Below are 14,717 nucleotides of genomic sequence, written 5' to 3'. Positions count from 1 at the left end.
CAGGTTATGATAAACTCTCATTGTGAAAATCTTTTCATCTTTCCACAATGAAAAAGATGCATTCTGATTATAAGAATCAGGAAAATTAAAAGTCCTGTCATTTGCAACAAAATGAATGAAACTGGAAACCATTATACTTAGTGAAATAAGCAGTCCCCAAAACCCAAATACCTTGTTTTCCCTGATCTCTGGTAACTAATAGAGTACCTAAAAGGCAATCTGTATGAGTGAAATTGGCACTTTGAGGTGCAATGACTTTAATAGCTCTTGTCTTGACCCTTGAGGAACAGTGTTTTTATTTCTTCATACTATTTGTTGAACTCTTTACTTAGTGTAGAGTTAATCTTATGAGTATAAAGTTGGGGGGTTGGCGCTGTGGCACAGCAGGTTAATGCCCTGGCCTAAAGTGCCAGCATCCCATATGGGCACCGGTTCAAGACCTGGCTGCTCCACTTCTAATCCAGCTCTCTGCTATGGCCTGGGAAAGCAGTAAGAGGATGGCCCAAGCCCTTGGGCCCCTGCACCTGCATGGGAGACCCGGGGGAAGCTCCTGGCTTTGGATTGGCACAGCTCTGGCCATTGCGGCCAATTGGGGAGTGAACCAGCGGATGGAAGACCTCTCTCTCTCTTTCTCCTCTCTTTGTGTATCTCTGACTTTCAAATAAATGAATAAATCTTTAAAAAATGAGTATAAAGTTAACTGAAAATAAATCTTTGTAAAAAATAAGAATGTGAATAGGATAGGGAGGAGGTAGAAGGGTGGGAGCATGGGTGGGAAGGAGGGTAGGGAGGGAAGTATCACCATGTTCCTGAATCTGTCAACATGAAATTTGTATACCTTAAATAAAATTTTAAAAAAGTTATGAGTTTCCTGTTTATAAAGCTGTCCTAAAGAGACATGACAACCAGAAGGTTCCTGTTTTCCCTAATATTATAATGCTTTGCGGGTTGCTCCCTTTAAACCAGGGGTGGAGAACGTCTGGGCTGCGGGCTGTATAAGGTCCCTGAAATCATTTGGTCGGGCTCTGCCAAGGTAACCACAGGTAGAACTCAGAAACTCAAGAAATCTATAGCAGGCTAATATTTAAGTTGATAATTGTGTATGGCCCGTGAATAATGCTATAAATGTCCAAACGACCCTTGGCAGAAAAAGGTTCTGCACCCCTGTTTTAAGCAAACTTGATCTTCAAAAGCCTTTACTAATTCTTTTTGAGCTTTCCTATATATTTTGAAGTAAGCCCCAAAGGGAAATTTGTGAACAAACTTGGTCAGAATTCACTTTTAGGTCCAAATCAATCAGCTTGGTAGAGTAGAGTATTTAAAAGTCTGCATACTATTATGGTAAATTTTACCTCTCAACTTGACTGGGCCACAGAGTGCCCAGATGTTTGATCAAACATTATTCTCGGTGTTGCTGTGAATGTTTTAAGAAAGATTAACATTTAGATGGTCAATCTGAATAAAGCAGATCAGGCCCCCCATAATCACGGGGCAGACTAATTTGATCAGTTCAATAAAAAGTCTGACCCTTCCCTGAACAAGAGGGAACTATTTCTGACTTTAGGATTGAATGGAAACATTGGTCCTTTCTGGTTCTTCAGGCCTATCAGTCATCAGCTCTCTTGGGTTTCCAGCTTCCTGACTCACTCTGCAGATATTGAGACTATCCATAATTATGTGAACCAATTCCTTATAATCCTTCTTCCTCTGTATATATCCTTTGGTTCTGCTTTTCTGGAGAACCTTGACTAAAAGTCACACTTACAATTGTGTAGCAATACAAAAAGGACACTACTGAATGAAGTAGTGAAAAATGACAGGCCTTTACAATGAGCAATTAAATTATAAGTATGTACAGGATTTTCCTTGAAGAAAAGATAGCTATAGGAGTTATACTATTCCCTATTCCTTCTATGAAGTTCAACGAGAGAGAGAAAGAGGGAGAGAGAGAGAGAGATTGATTGATTCCAAAGATGCAGAGAAGATGGCAGATCAGCTGGGGACTCTGAAACACACAGTAGTGAGCTTCTTCAGTTATCTTTTGCTTTGGTAATCTGAGACTTATAGCTGGAGAAGACAGCTACCTGAAAACATCAATAGGAGCAGACCAAATAAGGCCAAATAAGTCTGCTCTCTCTGGTAAAATAACCAGAAAAATGGCAGTCTAGGAAGATAAAACTTTTAGACAATAACCACTAGACTGTAGTCAGACACCACAGAAAAAACTGTGGCCTCACCTCCATCACCAGAGACAGAGTGGATAGCCTAGACTTCCCTCTTTACCAGGCAATATGTAATGAAATACCCTAATCCCCCCCCCCCCCAACAAGAGGGGTTTCAGAGATGATCAGATAGGAAACTGGGACTCTAATCTCCAGCAGCTGATAAAGTACTGCTGTCCTCTCCACCCACCACCACCATCACTGTCCCATCAGTGGATACCACATGGAGAACCTAGACTTCTACACCCTCCTGACAGTAGTGAGGTACATCTTTCTGATCCCACTGGGATGGTGTCAGAGGGAGACTAGCAGAGAGGTCGGACTTTCATTACACGCAGTGGTAATAAAGTCATACTTATGCTAGTGATTTTAGCAGCAACTAACAAGGCTACACAAAGAAATACACTGAAAAATACTAACATAAATCAAAGTGGGTTTCTAGAAATTAAGTTATCCATAGACATGTAGGAAAAATGAGACAGAGAAAGGAAAAACAGTGAACAAAAAAGAGAAAAATCAAATGACAGATTTATGTCCTAATCAACCATTACATTAAATAAAAATCCTCTAAACATACCAATATAAAAACAGAAATTGATAGAATAGGTTAAGAAACATGACCTAATTATATGCTGTATGCAAGAATGATATAGCAGGTTGAAAACAAAGAATAGAAAAATAATATGAAACTATTGGTCAAAGGAAAGCAAGAGCAGCTATTTGAATATAAAAAATATAAATAAAGTAGACTGAGAGCAAGGAAAATTACAAAAGAATGAGATAGACATAATGATAAAAGGGTCAATCTCTCTGAGAGCATAGAAATCTCCACTATGTAAGCGACACACAACACAGCTTAAAATAGTTGAGGCAAATTTGATAGAAATGAAAGGAGAAATTGATAAAACCAAATTCAAGTTGCAAACAGCTTATAAAATTAATTTAATTGGGAGGCAGAGAGAAAGAGAAAAGGAGCTCCCATCTGCTGTTTCACTTCACAAACACTCACCATAGCCCCTAACTGCAGCCTAACCCAGGAGCCATGAACTCAATCCGTGTCTCCTACATGAATGACAGGAACTAAATCACTTGATCCATCACTACTGCTTCCAGAGTCTGCATTGCCAGGACCTGGAGGTGAATATCGAACTCTAGTACTTAAAATGAGATGTGAGTGTCTTAACCTACATCTTAACCACTAGACCAAACATCTTCCCCTACATCTAAGAAAAAAAATCTTTTGAGAGCCACACACACACACACACACACACACTCCCATCTGCTGCTTCACTCCCCAAATGCCCACATGGCTAGGGCTGGGCCACATGCAAGAGCAGAAATCTCAATCCAGGCTGCCCTCATGGGTGGCAGGGACCTAATTACTTGGGTATTACCTGCTGCTTCCCAAGCTGGGCATTAGCAGGAAGCTGGAATCAGAAGTGGAGCCAAGATCTGAACCCAGGTCCTTTAGTATGGGATGTTGGTATCCCAAGTGGAATCTTAACTACTATGCCAAACACCTGCCCAACACACATTCTTTTCAAGTGTCATGGAACATATCCCAAGAGAGGCCACATTCTCAGACAAACACACAAATAAAATTTAAAAAGAATTGACATTGATAAACAGCATATACAAAAACTTACAGCAAATATCACACTTAGTAATCAAAGAGGGAATATTTTCTCCCTGATTAGGAACAATGCAAGATGTCAGCTTTTTTTATTTATTTTTATTTATTTTTATCTTTTGACAGGCAGAGTGGACAGTGAGAGAGAGAGAGACAGGGAGAAAGGTCTTCCTTTTGCCGTTGGTTCACCCTTCAATGGCCGCCGTGGCCAGCGTGCTGCGGCCGGCGCACCGCGCTGATCCGATGGCAGGAGCCAGGTACTTTTCCTGGTCTCCCATGGGGTGCAGGACCGAACCACTTGTGTGGGGAGCAACTCGGACTAGACTAAGTTACTGGGAATTAAGACTTATTCTATGCATCTGCTGTCCCACAATATGGCGCTGAGAAGGGAGTAACAACTTCTACGCAGCTGCCTCTCGCCAATTTGATTGACTGAGCTGCAGGAGCTGATCTTGCTCCTGATTGGAGGAGAGCAGCGTACTCGGCGTGTGGGTAGCAGAGTTGGGATTGGTGGAAGAGGACTATAAAGGAGGAGAGAGACAACATGCACCAGGAAGATCTAAAGGGAACATCTATCTGAAGGAACACCTGTGCAGCCCCCGAGAGAACCGGCCGGCGGTGTGCCACTCCCCCGCGGAAGTGGGGAAAGTGGCCAGGGGGAACCGCCCTTCCACGGAGGTGGAAGGGTCGGTAGCCAACCCGGGAAGAACCAGCAGCAAACCCGGGGAGGGCCGAGCAGATGAAAGAACAGCGCAGGGTCCTGTGTCGTTCCTCCACGAAGAGGGGGAGCGACAACTTGGGCCATCCTCCACTGCACTCCCTGGCCACAGCAGAGAGCTGGACTGGAAGAGGAGCAACCGGGACAGAATCTGGCGCCCCGACTGGGACTAGAACCCGGGGTGCCGGCACCGTAAGGCGGAGGATTAGCCTAGTGAGCTGCGGCGCCAGCCAGCTCTTACTGTTTTTATTCATCATACTTCTAGAACTTTTTAGCTAGTGCAACAGGGCAATTAAAGGAAATAAAAGGCACCTACACTAGAAATCAAACTGCCTCCTCTACAGTTGACACAATTGTCTATATAAAAAAAAAACAAGAAATCTTAGTCTTGTAAAAATTTGTATATTGATTTCTTTAAATATGGCTTCCTTCGTTTTTAATATCCTCCAACGCATCTTCATTTGGATCCTTCAAGGAAGCATTTGTTGACTAGTCTCTGTCCACAGTACTTAGCTTGCACTTTGTAAGCTAGCACTAAATTTTATTTCAAAGTATGTTCTAGTGCTGCATACATGCCATTTTTTCCCCTCTGAAACCATAAACTCTTCAGTGTACCTGTGAGAACCTAAACTTGGCCCAATGTTGATTGAAGGCAAAAAGCATTTTCTATGCCTATTGCTTTATTTTCTTTTTAATTTTAAAAGAAATACATATTCTCTGTATAAAACATTAAGTCTCTCATATAAAATTTCTTGGAGCTGGCATTGTGGTATAGCAGATAAAGCCACCCCCTGCAACATCAGCATCCCATATGGATGATCTGTGACACAGTTGCTCCACTTCCAATCCAGCTCCTTGCTGATGGCTGGGAAAAGCAGCGGAAGGTAGCCCAAGTGCTTGGGTCCCTGTCACCCATGTGGGAGATCAAGATGAAGTTCCTGGCTCATGGTTTTGGCCTAGCCTAGCCCTGGCGGCTACTTGGGGAGTCAATCAGCGGATTCTGTTTCTCCCTCTTTGTTTCTCCCTCTTTCTCTGCCTTTCAAATAAATAAATACCTCTTTCAAATAATTTTTTCCCTATGCTTTAGTTTTAAAAATCACTTTAAGATAAAAAGACTGGCCTAAAATAAAAATTGCCAGTATAAGTTCCATTAATGTACAAACATCAAGTAATGGTCTTAAAAAATACATATTAACTCTGAATTTGTCCATTCCATGGAATCATGGAATCTGCAAACTGCAGATAATAATCTATATTTAGATAATCCATATAATGTAGTTTTAAAGGTATGTGACTTTTTTTTAAAAGATTTATTTATTCATTTGAAAGTCAGAGTTACTCAGAGAGAGGAGAGGCACGCACACACACACACACGGAGAGAGAGAGATCTTCCATCCACCAGTTCATTCCCAATTGGCCACAACTGCTGGAGCTGCGCTGATCTGAAGCCAGGAGCCAGGAGCTTCTTCTGGGTCTCCCACATGGGTGCAGGGGCCCAAGGACTTGGGCCATCTTCTACTACTTTCCCAGGCCATAGCAGAGAGCTGGATTGAAGTAGAGCAGATGGGTCTCAAACCGGCACCCATAAGGGATGCCGGTGGTTCAGGCCAGGGCATTAATCTACTGTGCCACAGCACCAGCCCGGTATATGACTTACATGACAAAAACCCATGAGAGGAAGCAGTCCACACAACAGACTCATAGAATGACAAATGCCCTAAACAGCACTCTGACCTCAGAATCAGCCCCTAAGTCATTCAGATCTGACTGAAAATCCCATGAGAGCATTTCAGGCATGGAAAGCCAAGACACAGGGGCAAAAATAGTTCTGCATGAAAGATTTCTATGAGACCCCAGTGGAAAGAAGGGGCCATCAAAGAAGGAGATACTTTTCTTTGAAGGGAGGAGAGAACTTCCACTTTGAGTTTGGCCCTAAATACCAACAGAGTTTGTGGACTCAAAAGGCTTCAATAGCCTTGGCAGCTCAAATCAAGAGCCTCGGGTGGTCACTGACATCCAAAATAAGAGTGTTAATTATTAAATCAACAACAGGAGTCACTGTGCACTTACTCCCCATGTTAGACCTCTGTCCTTAGTGAAGTGTACTATGAGAATTAATGGTAAAACTTGTCTTCAAACTGTACTTTATACTTTGTGTGTCTGTGTGGGTGCAAATAGTTGAAATCGCTACTTAGGATAGAGTTGGTGTTCTATATATATAAAGTCAATTAAAAATGAATCTTACTTGAAAATGGAATGGGAGAAGGAGTAGGAGGTGGGATGGGAGTGGGGGCTTGGAGGATGGGAATGGGGGGAAGAAACATTATATCCCTAAAAGCTGTACAGATGAAACTTATTAAAAACCTTCCAAAAAAACCCATGAGAAATACTTAAAATACTTCATTAATCAAATGTGCTAAATCTGAGCTGCTTCTTTTTCTAAAAAATTATTTCATCTGAAACCTTTTAACATATAAAACAACATCATCTCATCTCATATCATTGTAAGTTGAATTAATTAGTTGTTTCCTTAGTCCATGATTTTTTTTATTCCAAAAGAGAAAACTGATTTTCTGAAGTGAGAATGTCAATTTTGTGATTTCCTCTAAAGGTATGTTAAAAGAAAAGTATGGAACTCAATCTAACTAGTCTGCTTCCATTATTACGTTCCCCAAACTACTATGATTTGATGACGTTCAGACAGGCCTGTTGCTACTCAGTTTCAATGGTTGATTCAGCCCATTAAGTGGAGTCACCAAGATAGTGCTGACTCTTCCCCAACTCCCTGAAGAGTCTTCTAAAAACAACAACAACAACAACAAACAAACAAAAACACACCACTAGATGGGATAGATTGAAATCTTCCAGAAGAGGAGTCAAGTACTTTTCAACTCATGGCAACAATAGTAAGTGAAAATAGAAAGTTTCACATCTTCCTTCTTTTAACCCATATCTTCACCCTCTTATAAGAAGTATCCAAAGTTCAATTTCCCAGCATTTACCTTAAGCTTCCATAAACTCCTTCTAGTACCCTAGAAGGACCCTGACAATGGGGCCATACAAACAATTATTCTTTTTAAAAATAAGAAAAGCAAAATATTTTATTTATTTATTTTAAAGATTTATTTATTTACTTGGAAGGCAGAGTTACAGACAGGCAAGAGGCAGAGGCAGAGGCAGAGGCAGAGGTAGAGAGAGAGGTTTTCCATTCACTGGTTCATTCCCCAAATGGCTGCAACAGCTGGAGCTGGGCTGATTTGAAGCCAGGAGCCAGGAGCTTCTTCTGGGTCTCCCATATGGGTGCAGGGGCTCAGGGAACTGGGTCATCTTATACTGCTTTCCCAGGCCATAGCAAAGAGCTGAATCAGAAGTGGAACAGCCAGAACTCAAACTGATACCCATATGGTATGCGGGCACTGCAGGCGGCAGCTTTACCCACTACATCACAGCACTGGCCCCAAAAGCAAGATATTTCAACCATAATATGTAAAGAGCACTGTCTGTTTCCACTGAGAATTTTCCTCATTCATACAACCCCAGTGAGTGGGATGAGAGTGGTCTGGGCAATTTTAGGGGTCCTGTTAGAGAACTCTGGTTGAGCACATAGTTACTTTTGAGTTTAATTGGGTATCTATGTAGTTGGCAATCATTTGTCTGAAATTATTGCTAGTTGTTCTACTGAAGTAATGGGGCCAGGAAGATTCCTATCTTGTGATAGCTCATCAGACATTCTTACACAAAGAAGCAGGGCTAGAGGTTATAGATCATGATAGGAACTTTCTGGTAGCTGCTGTCCCTAGAACTATGTGGGGTGTAAAAGAGATACCAAGTTTGGAATGTAGAAAGACTGAAACTCATCAGTGGAAAATTGTGCCAATAATTAAAAATATGAAACCGTAAGCAGAGCAAGTGTTTGGTACAGCAGCTTAAGTCCCTACTTGGGATTCCTGCATCCCATATTGGAGTCCTGATACTTCACTTCCAATCCGGCTTCCTGCTAATGCGTACTCTGAGAGGCAGCAGATGATAGCTCAAATACTTGAGTCCCTGTCACCCATGTGGGATACCTGGATGTAACTGTGGCCTCCTGGCTTCAGCCAAGCCCAGCCTTAGCTGTTGTGGGCATTTGGAAAATGAACCAGCCTACAGAATGTCTCTCTCTGTGTTTCTTGCTCTCTTTATGCTTTTCAAAGAAAATGAAAACAAATAACAAAATGCAATGTCTCTCCTGAATGAATACAGGAACTGTTGCATTGTATATAATTGTAAAGAATCATATTTTTTTCTTATTTGATGGAGATGAATAAAATATAATTCTTCAGAATTTCTGTTTGTAGCAGCACATTTTGCTATTTCTTATTTAAAATAAGTTCTTTTTCTTTTTTCTTTTTTTTCTCCCTTTTTTTTAATTTTTTTTTCCTTTTATTTAATGAATATAAATTTCCAAAGTACAGAATATTGATTACAATGGCTTCCCCCCCATAACGTCCCTCCCACCCGCAACCCTCCCCTTTCCCACTCCCTCTCCCCTTCCATTCACATCAAGATTCATTTTTGATTCTCTTTATATACAGAAGATCAGTTTAGCATACATTAAGTAAAGATTTCAACAGTTTGCTCCCACACAGAAACATAAAGTGAAAAATAATAGATGATTTTTTAAATGATGATGAAATCAGATCAGACCTATTGTCATGTTTAATCCCAGTGAGAGTCCAGTTGGGAATTGCTAATTTCTTCTCTTTTTTTTTTAACAGAAGATCAGTTTAGTATACATTAAGTAAAGATTTCAACAGTTTGCACCCCCATAGAAACACAAAGTGAAATATACTGTTTGAGTACTCGTCTGGTACCTACTTGTATTAGTAATTTTTGTATTTTTTCTTGTCTGAGAGGATGCCCCAAACTGTGAAAGTGTCAGGCCTCTCAAAAACCAAGATCTACCCTAGCAACCTTGTTGAACTCAAACTGGATAAAAGAACAAAAATTACTGAAATACACAAGGACACAGATGATTTTCCATGATGCTAAGCAAAAGAAGTCCGACTGAAGAGACAATAGAATGTATGATTCATTTGTTCTGGAAAAGGCAAGATTATAGAGTCAGAAAACAGATCAACAAGTACCAGGGACTAGAGAGGAGGAATTCTGCATAGTGATGGAAATGTTCTGTGTTTTGGTTGTGGAGGTGGCTACACAACTGCATGCATTAGTCATAATTCATTAGAGAACTGTATTGTATTGAGTTTTATATGTAAATTATTTCTCAATAAACTTGACTTAAAAATAATGATAGAAACTAACTTTCATTATTTGATGGCAATTGCCCCATATCACAAAATGATTGGCAAAGGTATGATTTAAATTCTGGATATTCTCAGAGTCCCTGATCTTAACCTTCATAACTTCCTTGCATCAAAAGATGATGGTTTCAGTATACTGAAATTTCTACTCTAATTTGTGTAGAGTTTCCTTTGCTGTTTTCTCCCTAACTCTTCCCTGAGACTGCGCTCTCTCCACTTTTTAAAAAACTATTGGCCGGCGCCGCGGCTCACTAGGCTAATCCTCCGCCTAGCGGCGCCGGCACACCAGGTTCTAGTCCTGGTCGGGGCGCCGGATTCTGTCCTGGTTGCCCCTCTTCCAGGCCAGCCCTCTGCTGTGTCCAGGGAGTGCAGTGGAGGATGGCCCAGGTGCTTGGGCCCTGCACCCCATGGCAGACCAGGAAAAGCACCTGGCTCCTGGCTCCTGCCATCGGATCAGCGCGGTGCGCCGGCCACGGCGGCCATTGGAGGGTGAACCAACGGCAAAAGAAAAACCTTTCTCTTTGTCTCTCTCTCTCACTGTCCACTCTGCCTGTCAAAAAAAATAAATAAATAAATAAAATAAATAAAAAACTATCTTCTCCTAGACTAGAGCACCTCCCTACTCCACCATCTTGGAAACTCACCGGATTGGAAGAATTAATGAGGATCGTGTTTTCTATGGCCATTCCAGCCTACAGGGGGACAGCTGTAGCCAGCCCCTATGACAGCCTGGACCAGCCTGCATGACAGATTCTCCTCTGTGTACCATACAGTCTCTCTTTCATTCCTGTGCACAGGCCAGGCCTTCCTTTCCATGCATGGTGCAGGACCAACTCTCATACATCAACAAGCCCTCACCCCTTTCTGAATCGTTGAAAACTGTGAGTTCCACAATGTTGGCAACCTGCAACCAGCTCTGGCTGGAAATATGCAACAGGGCTGCAGGATATGTACCCTGCCCCGACCTTTAGACCATTATAAAATTACCATAGGGCCATGCCCAGTCCTATCATGCCCCTGATACCATGATGCTTCTCTTTCCTAAAATAAGCAGGAAATGGGGTGGTGCACTAGATCTGCCCATGACCTTGCTCCTTTTTGAATATTCAGTAGGGCTCAACCCTCTCCTTCCCTCCCTCCCTCACTCCCTCCCTCTACTTCCCTCTCCCTCTCCCTTTCTCTTTCTTTCTTTTCTTCCATCTGCTGGTTCACTCCCCAAATAGCTGCACTGGCCAGCACTGGGCCAGGCTGAAGCCAGGAACCAGGAGCTTCTTCCAGGTTTCCCACATGGATGCAAGGGCCCAAGGACTTGGGCTCTCTTCCATTATTTTCCCAGGCACATTAGCAGGGAGCTGGATCAGAAGTGGAGCAGCTGGGACTCTAATTGGCATCCCAGTGCTGCAGGCTGTGGCTTAACCCATCATGTCACAATGTCCCTGAGCTTTTTCTTGGTTGGGAGCTTTTTCCTTTATTCAGGCCTTTTCCTTCATGGGCAGACTTTTACTGTTGGAAGTTTTTCCTTGGAGAAGGATTTTTCTTTGTTTGGAGCCATTTTACATTTTTGGTTGTTCTGCTCACCCATGACTTGATTTCTGAGCTTGCACTTTTGTTCTGCTCCAAATAAATCCTGCTCTCATGCATATCTTTATGCCTCCACCTTTGAGTTATTTCACATGTGTAGAGAAGAACCTGCCAAAAGCCTAGCTGGGAACCCCTAGTCTCAGAACAGCTGGACATTTAGCCTGCTAAGTTTTCCTTATAACTCATCAAGATTATATGATGTTCTACATGAATATTAAAGTTTTACCCTCCTTTTAAATATAACTGAAGCTGATACCACATGTTTTAGTATTACAGCATTTTCATTATCATTTAACTCTAAATAGTTTTTAAAGGTTTTGCAGTAGTCAGCTTGAACTGTTATACCAAAATAGCATATCCTGGAAGACTTAAATGGAGACATCTGAGATCAGGATGCCAGCAAAGCTGAGGTGGAGAGAGGGTCACTTGCAGACAACTGCCTTTTCCATGTGTCCTCACATGGCAGATAGAGAGGGTGTGAGCAAGCTCTCTGGTGTGTTTTCTTATAAGGGTGTTAATCCCACCATGAGGGCCCCACTCTTATGGTATCATTTCACCTTTATTACTTCCCAAAGGTTCACCTCCAAATACTACTACACTGTGGCTTGGGGCTCCAGCATATGATATTGGGTGAATGCAAACATTCAGTCTATCACAGTTCCCATTGTAACTTTTTTTTAAAAAAATTCTGAGTTATTAGATTTCCAAACATATTATTTAAAGCTATTCCTTCCCATGTGGTTAGAAAAGTGACCTATACACTAATTCTTTCTCAAGTGTTCAGACTTTATTGTCTAGCATAGGGATTGGCTAATTTTTTAGGCAGAAGAGCACAGGGTACATAAGCGTCAGATATGCAGAGCAATATGGCCACTGTTGGTACGCCATTAGTCAGCTCTGCTGCTATAATGCCGAAGCAGCCTGAGGCAATGAAGAAATGAACAGAATTGGCAGTGTTCTGATACACTTTATTTATTGAAATCATTTTGGGTGGATTTGGCCCATAAACTATACCCTGCCACTACTGGCCTAGGACATCAACAATTTTTAAAACTATTACATAATTTTTTGAGAAAATACATATTTTCTAAGTCTTAGGACAAATTTTCATATATGATCATAGATACACTTGTTATGCTTTTCATATCTATTGTATTTTTATGGATATATATTCTATTTTATCAGTTATTGAAGTTTATGTTGACATCTCCCTATCTCATTTTTAATTTGTCCATATTTTCCAGTAATTCTACTAATTTCATTTACATATTTTAGAGGTATAGAAACATGTAAGTTTACAAAATAGCTATGCGTGGGGCCAATGCTGTGGTATGACAGTTTGAGCTGCCATGTGCAATACGGGTATCCCATGTGGCTGCCACACTTCTGATCCAGGTCCCTGCTGGTATGGCTGGGAAAGCAGCAGAGGACAGGCCAAGTTCTTGGGGCAGCCTGGTTCAGCACTAGCCATTGTAGCAATCTGGGGAATGAACCAGTGGAAGGAAGCTCTTTATCTCTCCCTCTCTGTCTCTGTAACTCTGTCTTTCAAATATATATAAAAAAAAGTTATGGCTTTTTTTTTTAAAGATTTATTTATTTATTTGAAAGTCAGAGTTACACAGAGAGAGAGGAGAGGCAGAGAGATAGAGGTCTCCCATCCGATGGTTCACTCCCCAGATGGCGGGAACGGCCGGAGCTGTGCCAATCAGAAGCCAGGAGCCAGGAGCCAGGAGCTTCCTCTGGGACTCCCACATGGGAGCAGGGGCCCAAGGACTTGGGCCATCTTCTACTGCCTTCCAAGGCCATAGCAGAGAGCTGGATTGGAAGTGGAGCAGCCGGGTCTAGACCCGGTACCCATATGGGACACCGGCGCTTCAGGCCAGGGTGTTAACCCGCTGTGCCACAGCACTGGACCCAATGGCTTGTTGAACTGTTCTTTTTTATCATTATGTAGTCATCCTTAAAAATCCATCTTATTTAATTTAGCTGAAGTTCATTTTGGGGGGAGTAGTTTTTCTATATTTCTAGAGGTGGTCAGCTATTTCCTGGGATAGCTATACTACACACAATGAAAAATAATACTGGACACACAGCTGTACTTAAATAGTCAAAAGCATTTTGCTGAAATTACTCATCCCTAGGAACCAGAATGTTTTGTTTGGCTCGGAGAACCAGGGCTGGGAAATACTCTTCAAGAACCATGTTCCCAGCTCATTAAGAGACTCCCACCAGCATCACTGAGAAAGAATACAATTCCCACATCCAAAGAACAGCACCATGAGACTGCGCTCTGTGAAGGCCTTAAGGCCATGCCAGCAACACAGGTCATAGGGGAGAAGAGGAGAGGAAAAGGCAGGGAGGAGCCGAGCCAAGGAACAGGCTCGCAACCCGGACTCCACTTACACTAACATAAGTTGTGCTGGGAAGGAAGCTCCACTTTTTAGTGCTCCTGCACACTTTGCAAAATAATTACTACAGATAGGGTATGGCTAAAAAGGAACAGTGTATAATCAACTAGGCCACATCAGGAAAGACTCATGCTATCTATAAGAGTACCCTCTCATTTAAGTCTTCAGAATGCTTGGCCATCCTTTATCCTTGTTAAAAATCTATTAAAAATCTCATCCCTTCCCCCCACAATTCAGCTCAGTCTTCACTTCCTCTATAAAGACCTTACAGAAGCAGAAAGAAGACAACCTTAGGATTATCATGTAGCAAGCAGTTGAACTTACACTGAAAAAGGAAAATGGAAAGAAAAGGAGGAGGGCAGGGCCTGAGTGAAAATGAACAATTCAGGGAAGATGGCAGCAGGAGAGGAAGCCAGCCCGATGTGTGCCATTTGGTTGCTCTGAGAGGTGCTGCTCAGAGGAATTGACAAGGCCCAGCCCAGCCCAGCCCCCAGTCTCCCTGTCTTTTCTGGCCTTTCTGTCTCAAGGCCCAGGTACTAGGATCCAGGACCACTCAAAAGTCTTTCGCAGACTTGAGATGGTTCATCAGGCTTTACATCACCGTGGTGCATGACGCTGCAGTGTAAGTTCTTCCTAGCAATCCCTTTTTCCTCTTTCCACAGCAAGAAGTTGGCAGGCTCACCTTCTCTATCTCTCAAGGACCTTGTGATCTCTTCAAAGGACTTGACAGAAACAAGTGCTCTGGATGTCCCTGTGAACGGGGCCTCTCCATCATTAGTTTCCTTGTCACTCTGAACTGGAAAGGGGTGGGGTGATCCCTTTCCCACTTTTATTTTGCCATTTCTAGTGGCAACG

The 14,717-nt window shown here is 42.2% G+C and overlaps 1 protein-coding gene across 21 annotated transcripts in view; it reads right to left on the bottom strand.

Moving 5' to 3' along the window:
- The window catches only part of CMSS1 (cms1 ribosomal small subunit homolog), a 406,733-nt gene that overhangs the window by 59,396 nt on the left and 332,620 nt on the right, over nt 1-14,717 (bottom strand). The gene's annotated exons all lie outside the window — the stretch shown is intronic.

The sequence above is a fragment of the Oryctolagus cuniculus genome, chromosome 4, assembly GCF_051225735.1.
Source record: "Oryctolagus cuniculus isolate XC-2025 breed Fujian yellow rabbit chromosome 4, ASM5122573v1, whole genome shotgun sequence".
Taxonomy (NCBI): Eukaryota; Metazoa; Chordata; class Mammalia; order Lagomorpha; family Leporidae; genus Oryctolagus; species Oryctolagus cuniculus.
This window is presented reverse-complemented; position numbering and strand designations above follow the sequence as displayed.